Source organism: Pinus tabuliformis, chromosome 3_1, assembly GCF_031772625.1.
Source record: "Pinus tabuliformis cultivar Carrire ecotype Pingquan chromosome 3_1, CPIR1, whole genome shotgun sequence".
In the NCBI taxonomy this organism is placed as follows: Eukaryota; Viridiplantae; Streptophyta; class Pinopsida; order Pinales; family Pinaceae; genus Pinus; species Pinus tabuliformis.
The window spans coordinates 346,433,034-346,452,427 of record NC_142301.1 but is presented as its reverse complement, the minus strand read 5'-3'; positions in this window follow the sequence as shown (position 1 = coordinate 346,452,427).

The window sequence follows — 19,394 nt, the reverse complement described above, 5'->3', positions numbered from 1 at the left end:
CACCATATGTATCAGCCTTTTTTTTGGTAATACGCACTATTCAAAATATATATCGGCTCCTTTTTTTTTAATTCATTGATCACCCAACGCAGCCCTTCAAAAAAATTTCAACACACAGCGACGACATGTCTGCGGCAGAGTTCGATTTCAACCATTCGATTTCATATCATATGGCCTTTGAAAAAGGGCTCAACTCACATACACATCATAGGACAGCATTGAACTTTCCACGCTTTACAGTAAGATTACAGTCTTCAAAAAAATGAGGATTACACATACTAGATAGCGGTATTATCCTTCAGCGGAGCAACAAATTACATAGGCAGCAGTATAGTTCTCCAGCGCAACAACAGATTACATGGACAACCTCCAGCGCACAAACCTTCAACGAGAATCATTCATCGGATGACCTTCAACAGAGTCTACGACATATGTGATTTAACTCGTAAACAAATCCAATACAAAGGATTCAATACAATGCACCAGAACTGTATGCATTCAACAGACACCATTGTATGGAACTCTTTGTATTCCTTGTGTAGAGTATAGAGAGACTACACATAAAGTATGAGTCAATGCACGCAGAGCGACACTCCAAGTTTCATAGAGGAACAAAGGACAAAGCAGGGAGCAGAAAAATAACAGTCATTACAAGGATAAAATGGAGGCCAGCAGCATTCCAACCATTCACTGCACCCGTTCAATGCTCCATAATCTTTCACGCAGATATGGAGGCCAGCAGCGTGGAGAGAGCAGTGTATGGACTATGTCAGAGGAGTGTGGGAGGTTACAAAAATTGGAAGAAGAATGCAGGACAAACTGACAAATTTCTGAAGAAATAACAGAAGGGAGTTACAATGGTAGACTGCAATGCCAAAAATGGAGCTGGCTCTGATACCATGTCAGACCAGGCAGTAACTCCTCAAAACAATTCAATTCATGTTATTCCTTTAGGTTGGTCTTTATTATATACATGAGGGAGACTGTTCACTTCATCTCTCGATGACTGTTCATATCTCTTATTATTTATTTACATTGATTATATTTATTCACCCAATCCTGATGATTAGGCCAACCAATTTAGGGACTTCCACGTACCACCCGACCATAGATTGGGCTAAACCAAATCTTTCTTTTAGCCATTCACCCCTGTGCCATATTCCAAGCATGAATGTGGGACTCACAACAAAATCACCCAGGGATTTTCAAGTTTTACTGTGTATCCCGCCATTACCAGTCAAGGGATTCCTAGGCCTGAACCCTCATCTATACAACTAGGCTTTATTGTGTATCCTGCCATTGCCGATCAAGGGATTCCTCAGCCCAAACAATAAACATACACTACCAGGATTTATCGCAATCCTGCCATATACCGATCAAGGGATCACTAGGCCCTAAACAAGCATGGATGCCTCTGGGTCTCTCCACCTAAACCATGATGAATTTGCCCGTCTCCACCCTCAAGCTTTACCGTGTATCCCATCATTTATCGATAAAAGGATTCCTAGGCCTTTGGGAATTTTCCTGAAACCACCCCACTCAGTTTCAAAACCATCCTTTAATCCAGCTCAATCAAGTAAAAGAATCCCATCACACCATGGCTATCTAAAAATGGGAAGGCAATGTTGAAACCATTGTCACACCTGGAAAAACCCATGCCAATGAGAACAAGATAACCACAACACACACATGCATGTACCATGCATGCCAAAACTAGTAAGGAAATCATACATGCAACTCGATACCTGCAAGTAATCCCACTGTAGTTGCTTGATCCAACTCTTCCTTGTTTGATCCTTGCTTCCCTTTTCCTTCTTATCCTTGCTTTGTCTTCCTTTCTCTAATGCTAGAGTGCTCCAAGAATGCTCTAAGTGTGCACGAGTATGAGAGAATAGAGGTAATAGAGAGAGAGCTCCAAAATTGACTGACAAAATTTTGTGAACTGATCCTCATAAGCCTTTTTATCATTGAGACCTCTAATTTCTTCATTTTCCTCCATTTTCCTCCTCACATGCAACATGTGACCTTTCACCTTCCTTTTCTCCTATTTTCCATTATTTCATAAATAAAATTCCAATTAATGCCTCTTTGCCTTTCCAAATCCTTTGCCATTGTCTTTGCCAATTTCCCCTTAGCCATAATAAACCAAATGAACACCCACTAGGATGTTTTACCTAACATTTAGCTTGGAATACATGTCCCATGACCTTGGCCATATTTTTCTTTTATTACTTTATTACATGAAATTATAGCTTGGGGTTGTTACAAGGCCCATACCAAAACTTCACTGCCTGTTTGTGTAGGCCATTAAATTTGTTGGGGTGATAGGTAAAATGGAAATAAATGAGGTGGGTGTGGCCTAGTCTTAACACATCACAAGCCACCTCTCCTCCTTAAATTTGTAAATCTATGTCCTCTCCTTCAACTCATTCATCAATTTCATTTTTACATAAATTACAAAATCAAATTTACACAGTGACATTTACATGGGGTGCAACAAAAAGGGCTATTATAGTTTTATAAAGTGCCCATTCCTCCTCCCCTTCTTCTAACACCATTTAACCTTACCACCTTTTCTAACCTTTTCCCTCCATTTACCCCATGGTTTAATCTCTCTTGTAGCCAATTCTTTTACTGTTAATTCCAAAAAATTCTTTTGAGCAATAAACAATTTTATTAAGGACATACTCATAATATCTTCATCCCATCCTCTAGGCTCCATTTGTCTACAATCATGATTTTGTCTACTATGTGCGATCTTCATACATTCTCTGAGGATAGGATATTTATTCCATTTTAAATCTCATTTTTAGAAGATTTATATCAAATAGTCTTGGTTTGGAACTCTGACCATTAGGGATTTTATTAGCGTTGATGTTCATTACATCATTTCATCTTTAATGATTATTGTGGTTTTAGTGGGTAAAATGACCACAATCTCTACCGCGAATGGATGCAATCTCTTCCACTATGCTTCCAAGGCTAGTTCTAGAGGTCAAGGGATCATCTATTTGGAGAAAGATTCCTCCAATGTCAACTTTGATGTCTATCCCTTTATCTTTTTATCTTAGTGTTCATGCCTTTTGTGTCCCTTAAGAAACCAATTTCCTGGCTGTGTAGAAATTGTGCTTAAGACATTAATGTTTATAATTATTGTCAATTGTTTGTCACTTAATTGTATGTGGTGTTCTCAAATGAAGGACCTGAAAGACTTGGTTTTAAACCCTCAATACTTAGGTGACATGAAAATCTCAGAATGCCATTTGATTGCTGAATATAAATGATGAATGAAGAAAGCTTGTAGAAGTCATAGACAATATGTTGTTTTACACAGAATCTACTATCTGTGACACTTGGAGAAGTTAAAGATAATATGTTGTCTTACACAAAAACTACTATCTATAACTTAGAAGAATTGCAGAGGTGGGAACTTCAAGTATAGGAGTCATAGACAATATGTTGTTTTACACAGAATCTACTACTTGTGACACTTGGAGAAGTTAAAGATAATATGTTGTCTTACACAGAAACTACTATCTGTAACTTAGAATAATTGTAGAGATGGGAACTTCAAGTATAGGAGCGCTCTTTTAAGGGATTTTAACTTCATTTACATAAGAAAATAAAGGCATGCAGCTTCATTACCATACTTAAAGGAAGAAAACATTTGATGACACATAACATAGAAGTCACAAAATCATACCCAACAATGTGTGGAAAACTTCTGATTCTTTCATTAATCAACAGTTGTATCAGGAATACAGTGGCCTAGTCTTCAGGTTCTCCAAAGTTTCAACCCTTTCCTTTCTATAATCTTACCTCTTTATACATCATAGATAGCTAATAACCACCCAAAACTGTCAAACTACCTAACTATCCTCTAACTACTTTGAAGTAAATATCATTACAAAATATTACATTTGAGGGTAAAGACACCTCATTCATTTCAAGAAAACAAGATAATAAGAATTAATAGAAATCAGAGAATGATGGAAGATTGTTGCTCGCTATTAGAATCTATAGCTTGAGCTTGTGGTTCTGCTGATGTATCTTTGTGTTGCTCTATCATCCATTAATGGGGTATGGTGAGTGACGTGGACAATTAACAGATGAAAGTGGTGGAAGATGTGGAATGAGCGACGTGGGGCGGAAAGATTTGGGAGCTCATCGCGGGGGTAAAGAATGTACGGGAGCTTCAACGAGGTTGAACCCCCACAGTAATTTCAGGCCACACATTGTGGTCAACCATGCTAACGTCACGGTCAACTGCGGGGGTTGAGCTTTAATTAATCTTCGTGCTCATTGCTTCCCCGCAGCACACCTCAACGTACTTATAAAGCTATCTCTTGATCGCACCTCTTGAACCTGCATGACCTTTAGACAATGGAAAATCGACGGAACTCAAGAGAATTAACACTCTGGTTCATAAACATATTGTAACAGCCTGAGCTGTACGCGATCACCGTCTAATCACCCCTTCAATGGACGGTCTAATTCTTCGGAACTAACAAAACTTTAACCCTGTTGAACTAAATCTTATCGAGTCCGCTTTTCCAACGCCCCTTTGACTCCCATATGGACCTGATAGGAAATAAAAACTGCCAGTTAATGATTTATTGGGTCCGATTTTAAAGATAAAACCTAATTACTTTCCAGCCCGATATCCGTCAGATCCTGTCTCTTTCGATGAATGGCTAAGATCGGCACAGACTTCAGCGAATTAAACTGTATTTGATACACCATCGCATCCGGTTTTAGAAATAAACTTCGTTCTAGTTACCCACGCGATTGTCGTAGGATTTGTGGCCTATTGATCGAATGACCCAAATCTTCTCACGGGTTTATCACTTTCAAAAGCCATTAATAATATAAAATCAACCATTTATTTCAAATCTTCGCATTTCTTTTTATTTCCGTTATAACATAATATTTGGTTTTTCTTTCATGCCTTTTTATTTTTCTTTCATTTTGTGATAAAACTGAAAATAAAAATTAAATAACAATGGATGCTAAAAACTCTGGCTCCACCCGGGGATAGTGATTTTGCCACAGAAGCACTAAGAACCGCAGATCAGTGCCTTCACCTCGGGCATGGAGTCATATATTGATTAACCAATTCAAATTCTATGGCATTTGTACACTGAATTCACTCTAATATCTACAATGATAGGATGCTTGTGCTACAGAACTTGAAGTAATGCTTGAGGTACTGCCCATTGACAAGCAACTATAGAGTTTCATCAAAGTTTTGTTAGTGGATTCAGCCAATCCATTTCCCTGTGGAAGATAAGTAGTTGAATGAGATAAAATAGCATTATACTTCTGACAAAAGGTAACAAACTTACTTGAATTGAACACTTGAGCATTGTATGTTATGACTTTGACAGGGCATCCAAGTCTGTTGAACATGCTTTCCTCATATATCTTAAGATTCACATAGGACCAAGACAAAACATCAGTGTATTTCCTGAAAAGCTTAATATATCTCTCCTTATAATTAAGTGAAACTTCCTTGAATAATTTGACCAACTTGGTCTCCTTCTGGGTTCCAATATTGTGATCTTGAATCTGTTCATCCTATAAAAGGAAACCATCACCTGTTTCTTCTTTAGAATAGGCTCTAGCAAAGAAGCACTTCCACACCCCTTCTGTTTGCAGCTCTGTATTTACATAGGCTGAAGTAAGTTGCCTCTAGTTATCTTTAGCCAATTCTGCATTGTCATGCAACATGAAGCAAGAAAAGTCATCTTTTTCCTGGCTATATACAGGTGAATTGCTTGCTTTGTTATTTGTGATTGTTCTAATAAGTCTTGTTTCTCTGTACATCCTCCTTTCTTCCCCACCAAAAATTGTTATGACAGCATAAGAAAAATCTAGTTTCAAAACACCACCCAATTTATCCCCCCATGACCTAGATAGTAACATTCCAAACCTAGCAGGGATATCTGCTACCACTACATCCATTACCAAACTTTTGGCTGGAATCTGGGCTAGTGACACCACCATATCTTTAATGCCCCCCAGACACTTGACTTTATGTGAATCAAAAGAATACAAGTCTCTGTAAGGTTTAGTAACTTGTAGGTTTAGTTGTTTCATCATTGATAATGGCATAAGGTTATGTGAGGCTCCTGAATCAAACATACAATTGTGCAAGAGTAAATCATGAACTAATAAAGAAATGTACAAAGGAGGTGTCGAAGAATATACCTCCTCCACATGTGAACCAAAAACCACTACCGGTTTATCTTTTTGCAAATTCACAATGTCATTTATATTCACATTCTGAGATAGATTGATAAACTCTGTAATTTCTCTTTGATAAGCTGGTGTTTTGACTAACTATGTGAGGGGCACTTGAATTCTGATTTTTTCTAATTCTTTAGTTAAATTGAACACATGACCTTGTTTAGTGTTATTTTCATTTTCATCTTCACTTCTCTTCATGACTGAAATCTCTTGTGGAATTGAAACAAATTTCTCTAAAGGAATTTTTTCACTTTTGTCTTGAGAGGACTCACCTTGAAGCATTTGAGTCTTGCTACTTGTATTCTGTTGCTGCTTTTCTTTATTCAATTGTTTTGCAAGTTGTGGTTCTTGTTCTTGTGTAGTCACCTTTTGTAAGGGAGCTGGAACTTGCTGCTCACCTTCATCTTCTTGACTTCAAAATCTTTTCCTTGATCTCAAGTCATATTTCTTATGTAGTTCTGCCTGCATAAAATCAGAAAACCGCTTCCAACATTCATCAATTTCATTATCATCATAGATGACATCTGTTTCACTATATTCTCCTCCCTCAACACCTAGTTCATCTTCATCTACTGCCTACAATATGAAAATATGGTCATCATGATCCTTGGAATGCTCTAGTACTCCATTAGGATCTGCCTCTATATACAGTGGTGCTTGAATTTGATCTTGATCTTTTCTCTCCCTCTATAAAATTTGCAGAGGTCGACTTCTATATTAAGGATTAAAATTTCTATTTTTTTTGTACTTGTCTCTGAGAATTCTTACTCTCTAATTCCAATTTAATCAATTTATTAGACAAATTTCTAATTACATTATTCATATCCTCTAATGTTTGACTTTGAGAGGATTCTATCTTTGCCTTTCCCTTGTCTTGAATAGGTTGTGTCTCTGGTTCTTTGCCTGCAGCCACCAGATTTGCTTCTATCTCTAATGCATCTGTTTGGATCTGATCAAGGGTTGGAGATCTCCTCTCCCTCAATGTGAATCCAAAATTTGACTCAAAAGCCCCTGCAAAAGTTATTTTTGCACCAGCAGGAGGGGGCTTAATCTCCATTGGAAGACTATTGTACAATTTATTGGACCTTTTGATGATTTCAACTACATTTTCATCAGATTTCTTCTTTATAGCATTAAACTCTGTGAGTGAATACCCATGGTCTCTTTTTTCTCCCCATCTTTGGGTGAACAAGCACTCCATCTCTTCCCATGTTGTAATAGAGTTATTAGGAAGCCCTTTAAACCATTTTCTTGCTTCTCCATCCAAGGATTGGACAAAAAGTCTTAGAACAACATCCAGGTGTTCAACATTTAGGTTTTCTGCGAAATTACAAAATACTAATATATGATTCTTTGTTGTTTGTTCATCCTCCCCTGTGAAACGAGGAATAATCTTCAAGTATTCTTGTGGAATTTGATTCAACTATTGTGGAAATTTAATATGTGCATACCTATTCATTAAAAATGCAGGTGCTGCCATATTTGCTTCTGAATTTAGTGAACCTTGATTACCAGCAAATGTGGAACCTGACTGAGGAGTAAATGGAGTGTGGAAAGGTGGTAATGTAGTTATAGGTTCAGGCTGAATAACTACAGTAGTCACTGAAAAAGAAACAGACTCTAAAGATTGTTCCTAATAGTTGGGTTCTTGGAATGAATTGGATGTAGAAGGTGACTCTTGGTCAATAAAAGATGAATGTGAAAGATGTGATGAACTGCTGCTTGGCGCAGACAATGTAGGACTCAGTGTAAGTGGAGTTTTAGGCCTTCCAACCCTCTTGGAAACTATCCTCTCAAGATCTGAAAGGGCTTGAACTTTATTCTGTGAGGTATCTGACCTTGTATGGGGTCTCTTTGGAGCCAGAGTTATTGCTTTGGTTCAAAACAACCAAATATTCTCTCCTGATTGAACAACCAGAGGAAACTATTGAAAACCTAGGGAAAAGTGTTCTTGTCTTCTCTCCCCGGCAGCGACTCCAATTAATGTTGTCCCTTAAGAAACCAATTTCGTGGCTGTGTAGAAATTGTGCTTAAGACATTAATGTTTATAATTATTGTCACTTTTTTGTCACTTAATTGTATGTGGTGTTCTCAAATGAAGGACCTAAAAGACTTGGTTTTAAACCCTTAATACTTAGGTGACATGAAAATCTCAGAATGCCATTTGATTGTTGACTATAAATGATAAATGAAGAAAGCTTATAGAAGTCATAGACAATATGTTGTTTTACACAGAATCTACTATCCGTGACACTTGTAGAAGTTAAAGATAATATGTTGTCTTACACAGAAACTACTATTTGTAACTTAGAAGAATTGCAGAGGTGGGAACTTCAAGTATAGGAGTCATAGACAATATGTTATTTTACACAGAATCTACTACCTATGACACTTGGAGAAGTTAAACATAATATGATGTCTTACACAGAGACTACTATCTGTAACTTAGAAGAATTGCAGAGGTTGGAACTTCAAGTATAGGAGCGCTCTTTTAAGGGGTTTTAACTTCATTTACATAAGAAAATAAAGACCTGCAGCTTCATTACCATACTTAAAGGAAGAAAACATTTTATGACACATAACAAAGAAGTCACAAAATCATACGCAACAATGTGTGGAAAACTTCTAATTCTTTCATTAATCAACAGTTGTATCAGGAATACAGTGGCCTAGTCTTCAGGTTCTCCAAAATTCGAACCCTTTTCTTCCTATAATCTTGCCTCTTTATACATCATAGGATAGTTAATAACCACCCAAAACTGTCAAACTACCTAACTATCCTCTAATTGATTTGAAGTAAAGATCATTACAAAATATTACATTTGAGGGTAAAGACACCTCATTCATTTCAAGAAAACAAGATAATAAGAATTAATAGAAATCAGAGAATGATGGAAGATTGCTGCTCGTTGTTAGAATCTATAGCTTGAGCCTGTGGTTCTGCTGATGTATCTTTGTGTTGCTCTATCATCCATTAATGGGGTATGGTGAGTGACGTGGGCAATTAACAGATGAAAGCGGTGGAAGATGTGGAATGAGCGACGTGGGGCAGAAAGCTTTGGGAGCTCACCGCGGGGGTAAAGAATGTACGGGAGCTTCAACGAGGTTGAACCCCCGCAGTAATTTCAGGCCACACATTGTGGTCAACCATGCTAACGTCACGGTCAACTGCGGGGGTTGAGCTTTAATTAATCTTCGTGCTCATTGCTTCCCCGCAGCACACCTCAACGTACTTATCAAGCTATCACTTGATCGTGCCTCTTGAACCTGCATGACCTTTAGACAATGGAAAACCGACGGAACTCAAGAGAATTAACACTCTGGTTCATAAACCTGTCACGTCCGCCTGAGCTGTACGCGATCACCATCCGATCACCCCTTCAATGGACAGTCCGATCCTTCGGAACTCAACAAAACTTTAACCCTGTTGAACTAAACCTTATCGAGTCCGCTTTTTCAACGCCCCTTTGACTCCCATACGGACCCAATAGGAAATAAAAATTGCCAGTTAATGATTTATCGGGTCTGATTTTAAAGATAAAACCCGATTACTTTCTTACTCGATATCCGTCGGATCCCGTCTCTTTCGATGAATGGCTGAGATTGGCCCGGACTTCAACGAATTAAACTGTATTTTATACACCATCGCATCTGATTTTAGAAATAAACTTTGTTCTAGTTACCCACGCGATTGTCATCGGATCTGTGGCCTGTTGATCAGACGGCCCAGATCTTCTTGCGGGTTTATCACTTTCAAAAGCCATTAATAATATAAAATCAACCATTTCTTTCAAATCTTCGCATTTCTTTTTATTTCCGTTATAGCTTAATATTTGTTTTTCTTTCATATTTTTTATTTTTCTTTCATTTTGTGATAAAACTGAAAATAAAACTTAAATAACAATGGTTGCTACAACACCTTCCAAAATTTTAGTTAACAATGTTTTAATCCTCCTCGCACACTTGTTCAAATTAATCCCCATAGATTCCTCTTCCACTAGGATCCCAAGATTCTTTACCTCAAGGATGCTATTTATTCCTACCATTCTTTCCCACCCTTCTCCCTTCTTTAGAGTCCAAGTATCTATCATCTCATTTTGTGAAGGGATTATAAAATTCCCGCACAAAGCTTGTAATGACCCTAGTGAAAATTCCATGTTATAAAAGATAATAAAGGCAAAATAATAGCCATGATTGATGGAACTCTTATTCCAAGTTGAATGTTAGGCAAAACATCCTAGTGTGGGTGTTCATTGGTTTATTATAGCTAAGGAAATTGGCAAAGGCAATGACTAAGGCTTTGGAAAGGAAAAATGGCATTTTTGACACATTTATTTATGAAAATAACGGAAAGTAGGAGAAAAGGGAGGTGAAAGGTCACAAGTTGCATGTGAGGAGGAAATTGAAGGAAAATAATGGAAAATTAATCAAATACAGTCCTTATTAATAAAAAGGCTTCCGAGCATTAGTACACAAACTTTTGTCGGTTTAGTTTTGGAGATCTCTCTCTCTCTCATTCTTGGACACTTAGATTTTTCTTGGAGCACTCTTGGAGGGTGTGACATACTTGGAGTTTTGGAGCAAGAAGTCAAAGGAAGAGCAAGAAATCACAAGAGGACAAACTTTTGTCAGTTTAGTTTTGGAGATCTCTCTCTCTCTCATTCTTGGACACTTAGATGTTTCTTGGAGCACTGTTGGAGGGTGTGACATACTTGGAGTTTTGGAGCAAGAAGTCAAAGGAAGAGCAAGAAATCGTAGGAGGACATTGAGATCAACAACTACTATGGGTTTTTCTTGCAGGGACCGAGTTGCATGTATGTTTTCCTCACTAGTTTTGGCATGCATGGCATATGCATGTGGATTTTTGGTCATGATCTGTCACTGGAATGGAGGATTTCCTGGATTGACAGTGGATTTGCCTAGCCTTGCCATTTCCTGGATAACCATGTTGTTGTGGGTTAATTTCTTGTTTTCTGGTTGGTTCTCATGTATCCTTTAGCTTGGGTTGAGTTACTAGTTCCTGGAAGCCCTGGTTGGACAAACGCTCTAGAAGCCCTATAACAGCTTAGGTTGAGTTTCTAGTCGTGGAAGCCTTGGTTGGACAAATTCTTTGGAAGCCCTTAGTGGGTTGAGTTACTAGTCCTAGAAGCCCTTGTTGGACAAACACTCTGGAAGCCCGATTAAGCTGTGGGTTGAGTTGCTAGTCCTGGAAGCCTTGGGTGGAACAAAAACTCTGGTGCCTTGGAAGGCTTGGGTAGACACTAATCTGATGATGGTTTTGTGATGTCCGACCATGAGGTCAAATCACTGTTTGATGGGTTGAGGTGGTTAGCGTCTGGAAGCCCTGAATGGTTTTGGATTGATGTGTTTATGAGATCCCACATTCATGCTTGGAATATGGCATGAGGGTGACTGGCTGAAGAGAGTTTTGGCTCAGCCATGTCTACGGTCATGTGGTTTGTGGAAGTCCCACAATTGGTTGGTCGTTGCATCATTAATATGATGTTATTTCTGCTTGTTATTTTATGAGTATTGTACTATTTTATATGTGGATTATATGGTTGTTGTTTCCTTGGTATTTCTGTTGTTATTATGTTGGTTATGATCATGTATTATGACAGTAGCTATGTGTGGCTCTCATCATGTTTTCACTTGTAAATGAATTAACAATGTATCTAAGGGATAATGGATGAAACTGTAGCTAATGCGTTGAGGCTTCAATCCTTCTTAGCGATTCTCAAATGAGTATGATACCCCCATCCTTAGATCTGTCATTTACACCTTTAGATTACATATTTGTGATATGTTTAACTAAATGCCCATCATGGCTAGTAGGGGTCCAATTAAGGGTTTGTTCAAGTAATTACATATGTATCATAATTTCTTTGTTATCTTTATGTTTTGAAGGTTTCATTGAATTCTGGGCGGTGACCTGAGCTCTGGGCCTGAAAAAGTGGCTCAAATCCCGAGAATGCTGGCACAACAGTGAGCAAAATAGTCCCTGGTCACTGGCATGCCATGCTGTGGGAGCATCCAATGCCTTCTGGGCGATGTCATGCCCATATCATGCGAGCGTCCGGGGGTTAAGTGGTCTAAAATCTTAGTGGGACCTAAGCGTTGGTTACTAAAAAGGTTGGGATGGTTCTTAGGAGTCCTATTGCTGATGTGGAAGGTTTGTATGGTGTGTTTCCATCGGTTCCACTTCCTTAACGTGACTTAGGAGGTCGAATCATATCATAGTAACTTCTCATCACATGTTTACCTCGGTTGGCCAATTACTTGAGTAGATGTGGGAGGAGGGTGTTACAAAGCTTCTAATATGTTCAAGGAGCAGTCTCTCTCTCTCTCTCTCTCTCTCTCTCTCTCTCTCTCTCTCTCTCTCTCTCTCTCTCTCGCTATATATATATATATATATATAAAGGGAAATCATCCTCTCTCTCAGCTTGAGGGCGAGAGTGAGGGTCAATATAACAATATTCATAGGCACATAGCCATTACAACAATATTTCTCATCATGTCACTCGTAGGGAATTTGGGTGGGGGAGATAATAACCATTTTTCCCAACCACCCAAGATATTCTCCTTTTATTCGAACGTGTGATCTATGGTCTTGTTGTCAGAAATATCCTTATGCAGACTATTCAACTAATTAAACATTAAGAAATACACACACTCTCTCTCTCTCTTTCTCTCTTACTTTTGTATCAATATTAACATTTTTTTCTTTGGAATATACATTCCCATAAAACCCTTGGGCACTTCCCCGTGTTTTACGAATGGTACCTAGTGTAAAGCGGGCCACATAAATTATTATCTGTTGACTCAAAAGGCATATCGAGTAGGCCCCACGTAGACGTACTTGACCTTGAGACCTCTTGCTTGCTATTCACAACTCTTAACCAGTCAAGTTAATCCATCAAAATTTATATCAATATTAACATATCATGTTTTTTTGTTTGTTTTCTAACATGTTTGTGAATTGCGGGACTAGAGTGTGTTCTAGAAAATCGTGACCTAGGGGTATTTAAGACATCAAAATCACCTGATGGATTACCCTAGCCTGGGCCACACAAACCCTTAACATGGTTGTTTTTTTTTTGGTGTTCTCTTAACTATCGCAAGTTTCAATTATTGGCTGCCTTACAAAATAAAACCCTCCAAATCTAATGACACTAACAAGATTTGACAATATTAACACACACAGACACTCACACACACACATTTATTTAGTAATCAAAGGTTTTGAAACAATAATCTTTACATAAGGAATACCTTAACAATACACTTTATTATTGAATATGCTACACCTTATAATCTAATATTAACATCTTTGGCCTGTTGTGCTAAGGCTAAAGGAGTAGGCTCCCCCACCCTGTTGGTCCTCGTTATGTCATAAATTCCTTGTATATCTCTCTTATGGGCTTTGGATATACTTTTAATGAATGATTGGAGACTTCCACAACAAATCATATTGTTAGAGATTTCCAAAATAACATTGTGTAATATGTGTGATTTGTCCAACGTTTTGGATGGTGACTCCATCCATCATCAAGGACCACAAAGAGCCTTATGAGTAAACGAGTGTTGGAGAGCTTTATGAGTAAACGAGTGTTGGAGAGCCTTATATACTCTTAATGTTATAATAGCAGGGGCTAGGTTTGATCATGGACCTCAACCAAATTACTCCAACAAAATTACAAATTCATGATGATAAAAATAAATAAATAAATATTTCACTTTATTTTCTAAAACTATTATTATATCTAATTTACTCCCTATCACATTAATATTATATATTTTAACGCCTTTTTCAATTATATCAATATGCATTTCTTAATTTACAATTTTTTCCAAACTTTAATTTTATATATATTTAATATATATTAAATTTCACATTTTTATTAGGGATACTGCAATCGGTAATTAGTTGATCGGGTATTAATTTAATCAAACTTTTTATATTTTTAGTTTTACTAAAGCAAAATTTTAGAAAACAATTTTTTTTATTATGTTACTATTATATTATTTAAAATTATCTCTCCACTTATTGGCTAAAAACTTTCACATCTTATTGGGAAATACCTCGAATTTCACAATTAAAAAGTACATATGCCAGACGTCGCCACTGCCACTATTGAAGTCAGTCGTATTTGAGCAAGTCCAACAAATTTACGTGGAAATCAATTTAAAGCAAAATTTCCAAAATTGCGCTACTATCGAAACATGAAAAGATGCAAACACCGCGAAATATGTGGCGAATAGGCCCTAGAGATCCTACAAACGGGCCGCACTTGACATCTCATTGTGTTGCTAAAAACATATTTAGGAAAAATGTGTGCTCATCTAATTTGGTTTGTTTTAACTAGATGGTAATCTAACTTTCATGAAGATTTGTTTTAACTTCATTGTAATTTAGTTTTCATGGAGATTTTTTTAATTGATGTTTTTAATGTAATATTAACTAGCAATTGCACTACATGTTGCAAAGGAAACGTCGTAAGGCTATAGCATATGGAATAATAACATAGATGAAAAAAATGTGATATGTTATGTGATCTAGATGTTGCCTAGTTTGGACTTGTTTCCTTTGCAATATAAGTTACTTAATAAGAATAGGTAATAAATGAATTTAACTTTACAACAACCTGTCCCCTAGTTTTTTTGTTAAAGATATTAGCATACCATTCTATAAAAACAAACATTTTCCTCCACTCTAATTGAAAATTGAGAATGGATTGACGAGGGTAGGGTGATGGTACAACACAACAACTTTCTATTATTTGTGATTTCATTGTGAGGGCATGATCATAATTGGATTTGGTGATGCTCATATTCTCCTCATTTCCTCCTCAACATCTCCAATATTAAATCAATGCAACATATAAAGAAAAAAATAATATGGGTCGTCTCTTCATTATCAATTTGTTAAGTGCCACATAATCAACACCTTAGTAGTTGTGTCTTGAAGAACATGCTCCACACCTATCTCTGTGTTGAATTTATCCAACAAATTACACAAAATGGAGCATCCTCAAATTTTGTTATTAACAAATCAACACTTAAAAAGAAAAGGTCAATAGCTAAGGTAAATGTAAGTGATTATACAAACACTACCCCTAAATTACATTTCTGTTGGAAAACTAAGTTTCAGATTTCAGATGTCACAGAATATAAATTTTTCAGTGTCTTAAAGATGCAAAGACAAGTCAAGCTCCACATCTTCTGTATTAAAAACGACCATGTTTCAATTTGTAGTTTGTTGTAGAATGGTGCAATTACCATGACAAAAAATCAATCCAAATCAATCTCTTGGCTCTACATGGCCTTCAAACCTATTGGCTTCTGCATCAAAGTACACAATAAGGTAGTTTCCTACCTGAATTATGAGGTATTTTACAGTACCAATATTCCATATTTCCTAGTGATCTAATCTCATTATGACCTAAGTTCTTAGAGCAAGGTTATCAGCCTGCAAAAAGAAATTCAAAAAATCAATCCAAATCAATCTCTTGGCTCTACATGGCCTTCAAACCTATTGGCTTCTGCATCAAAGTACACAATAAGGTAGTTTCCTACTTGAATTATGAGGTATGTTATAGTACCAATATTTCATAGTTCCTAGTAATCTAATCTCATTATGACCTAAGTTCTTGGAGCAAGGTTATCAACCTGCAAGAAGAATTTCTTCTGGCATGTAGTTTACATATAACTTTGTCCATGACTCCCAAATCCATGAGATTACCCTCTAACGTAAATCAAATATTACATTTCCATTGGAATACAAATCAATGTTAATCAATCTCTTGGCTCTCCATGGCCTTCAAAACTCTTAGCGTCTGCATCAAAGTACATAATGAGATAAATATCCTAAGCCATTGAAGCACATCCATACCAATCTTCTCGGTAGGCTGCAGAAATGATTCAATCTCTGAAGGCATTGCGTAAGTGGGAGCCATGCAATCCCCTACAACCCCAGTAGTGAAACCACTGTGAGGGGCTATTCTATCGGGCTCAGAAGATGGCAGAGAATGTCTATATGTCATCTAATGAAAAGAGAGCCCATTCCATGTAGAGGAAAGTAAGTCTTCAGAGTCCCTGACAATACCGAAGTAGCAAAATTTAGTACCCAAATGGGAAAAATATATTCTAAAAAATTTTGGTTCCTAAAGATGTGTTGCACATAAAGCATTTTATGTGTGTATGGATATTGGCTGAAGGGGAATGATGTGCGATGTAAACAAAGTGTTTTCTTGATGTGGTTGGACAACACTTCCCATTGTTTCCTTGGTGTTAATATTATTGAATATTCCATCTCTAGTGGAATGAAGGAAGAACCTTATTTGGGTTGATTTCTAAACAAACAATAGTGGCATTTGATTAGTGCAGTAACATGCTTTTCTAATTTGTAGATAGGTAAATACTCATTCTCAAGTTTCTAACAAGTATTTAAGTACTTTAAGCAGTGAGTTCACGATCTTTTCCCTTTTGATCATGAGCCACAATGGAACTTGTTCTTTTACCTCTAATGTGCCCCACAAACATTGTATGTAGATATTCAACCACAATTTTCTATGTTGTCATATAGTTCTCCAAAATGTTAAGCTTATTGAAACCCTGTGAGCTTTCCTCATGTTCCAATGCAGTAGGTTGAAGTTTTTTTTCATTGCAAGCTTCAACACCAAAGATCCTAAGGCTCCCAGACTACTTGCATCCTCTCTCCTTCAAACATCAAATACTTGAGCTTCATGGTGATGTGTGAACTTCATCATACAAGTTGCTCTACTCCAACCTCTCCCCTCATCCAATCTTAGTGGACAGAAAGAATGGAACTTTGGTTTTGTTAGACCTACTTATTTCTAACCTCCTATTAACAATTGTTTAAATTACATTGTATAACCTATCATGAGTTATTTAGGATTGCAGTGGCATATTTGAGTTTATAAATCTAGGAAATTTACATCGTATTTGAACCTTCATCATATGGAGTTTGTATATGCATAGAAATATGTATATGGATTTGAAACCAAACAACCTGCAAGCATTAGCCACATAACTTGTTGGACTAGGGTGTCTTATCTTTTAACATTACCTTGGAAAACATGATAAGTTAATGTATTGTGCTACACTCCCCTTAGCTATTGGGCTGCATTTTTTCATTATCCATGTTTCTTGTGATAGATGGAACTGACTTGTTTGAGAACAACATACAACCCCTAGGGACATCCCCTTGAGACTACAAAGCCACTCTTCCATCCTAGGGAAATTCAATAGGCATTTAAAAATATGTTAGACAAAATAAAGGTCAGACCACATCATTTGTCATCAAACTTATCTAATCTAATGCTTGGTATTCATGTATCAATCTTGGGCCCATGGCTATTTGTATGCACTTCATTGTTGTATAATTTTCATATCCACAACAATGGGTTTGGCTATGTTTTATTTAGCGAATGGGAGATACGTTAGGGAATGTAGTTGGGGAAGGAATTTTGAAACTATCAATATGCAATATTGTTTATAGCATTTGTGGAGATGTGTTGTGCATAAAGCATTTTCTGTGCATAAGGATATTGGTTGAAGGGGAATTATGTGTGGTGTAAACAAAGTGTTTTCTTGATGTGGTTGGACAACACTTCCCATTCTTTCCTTGGTGTTAATATTATTTAATATTGCATCTCTGTTGGAATCAGGGAAGAATCTTATTTGGGTTGATTTATGATCAAACAATAATGGCATTTGATTAGTGAAGTAACAGGTTTTCTAAATTGTAGATAGGGAAATCGTCATTCTCAAGTTTCTAACAAGTATTTAAGTACTTTAAGAAGTTAGCTCACGATCTTTTCCCTTTTGATCATGGGCCATAATGGAACTTATCCTTTTACCTCTAACGTTCCCAAGACACATGGTAAGTAGATATTCAACCACAATTCTCTATGTTGTCATACAGTTCTCCAAAATGTTAAGCTTATTGAAACCTTGTGAGATTTCCTCATGTTCCAAAGCAGTAGATTGAATATTTGTGTCGTTGTAGGCCTCCACACCAAAGCTCCCAACCCTCCTAGACTACTTGCATCCTCTATCCTTCAAACATCAAATACTTGAGCTTCATGGTGATGGGTAAACTTCAGCGTACAAGTTTCTCTACTCCAACCTCTCCCCTCATCCAATCTTAGTGGAAAAGAACATTATACAACCATAGGGACATCCCTTGAGACTTGAAAAGCACCACTAAAAAAAAGGGACATCCAGAGGGGTTTAGTTGTCTAGAGTTGGTCCACAACTCTGTTGGCACATACTAAGAAACATAGATGCAAAAGAAAATAGAAAATTCATCACAAAAGGTGATTCGAAAATTCATGTTAATTATTTAAGAAATAAGACAAAAGGGAAACAAAATATCCAACTTGTAAATTGATACAATATCAAAAGAAATATACCAGTGAATAAACCAACTTCAATACCGAAGGAGGGAGGAGGAGGAGATGTTCTACTCTAACCACATTCAATCTGCCAGTGCGCCCATTAATGGTTCAATCTGGAGTTGATTGGCTACAATGACTCATATTAGGCATGGTGCATTGATGACAAGAAGTCCACTTTAGACAATTTTATACAACTAAAGATATGTGAAACACATGTTATTAATTCCAATTCTGTAGAGATATTGGGGTGATGACTAATTCACTAGGCCATCAAGCTTCAATGGATTAAGGGTAAACTGCTAAATAATGATATAAATCTGAGGGGTCGTCTCCGAAAACCACATGTCGATCTTGCTCTTCAATTGTACCCGCTCTTGTATATTATGTGGGTTCTTTCCTTTTGACCACATGTCTCAACTCACTATAAATAAAATCAATCACTTGACATTCTACGCTTTCTTCTACCCCGAAGATTAATCGAATTTTTGATATGGGATCTCACTCGACTGCCATGGGGAGAGGGGACAGGAAATTATTATATAAGCTGTGATTAGGTTGGGGACTCATTATTTATGTTAACAAATCAATGCATAAGGATGAGAGGGAGGGTTCGATGAGTTTTACCACTCCATCCCTAGTATTAATCCAATCTTCTCCTAAGCTCAGGGTTCATTAGAGTGTTGGAAATTTCTTAGTTGTGCAAGATTTATCCAACATGCTTAT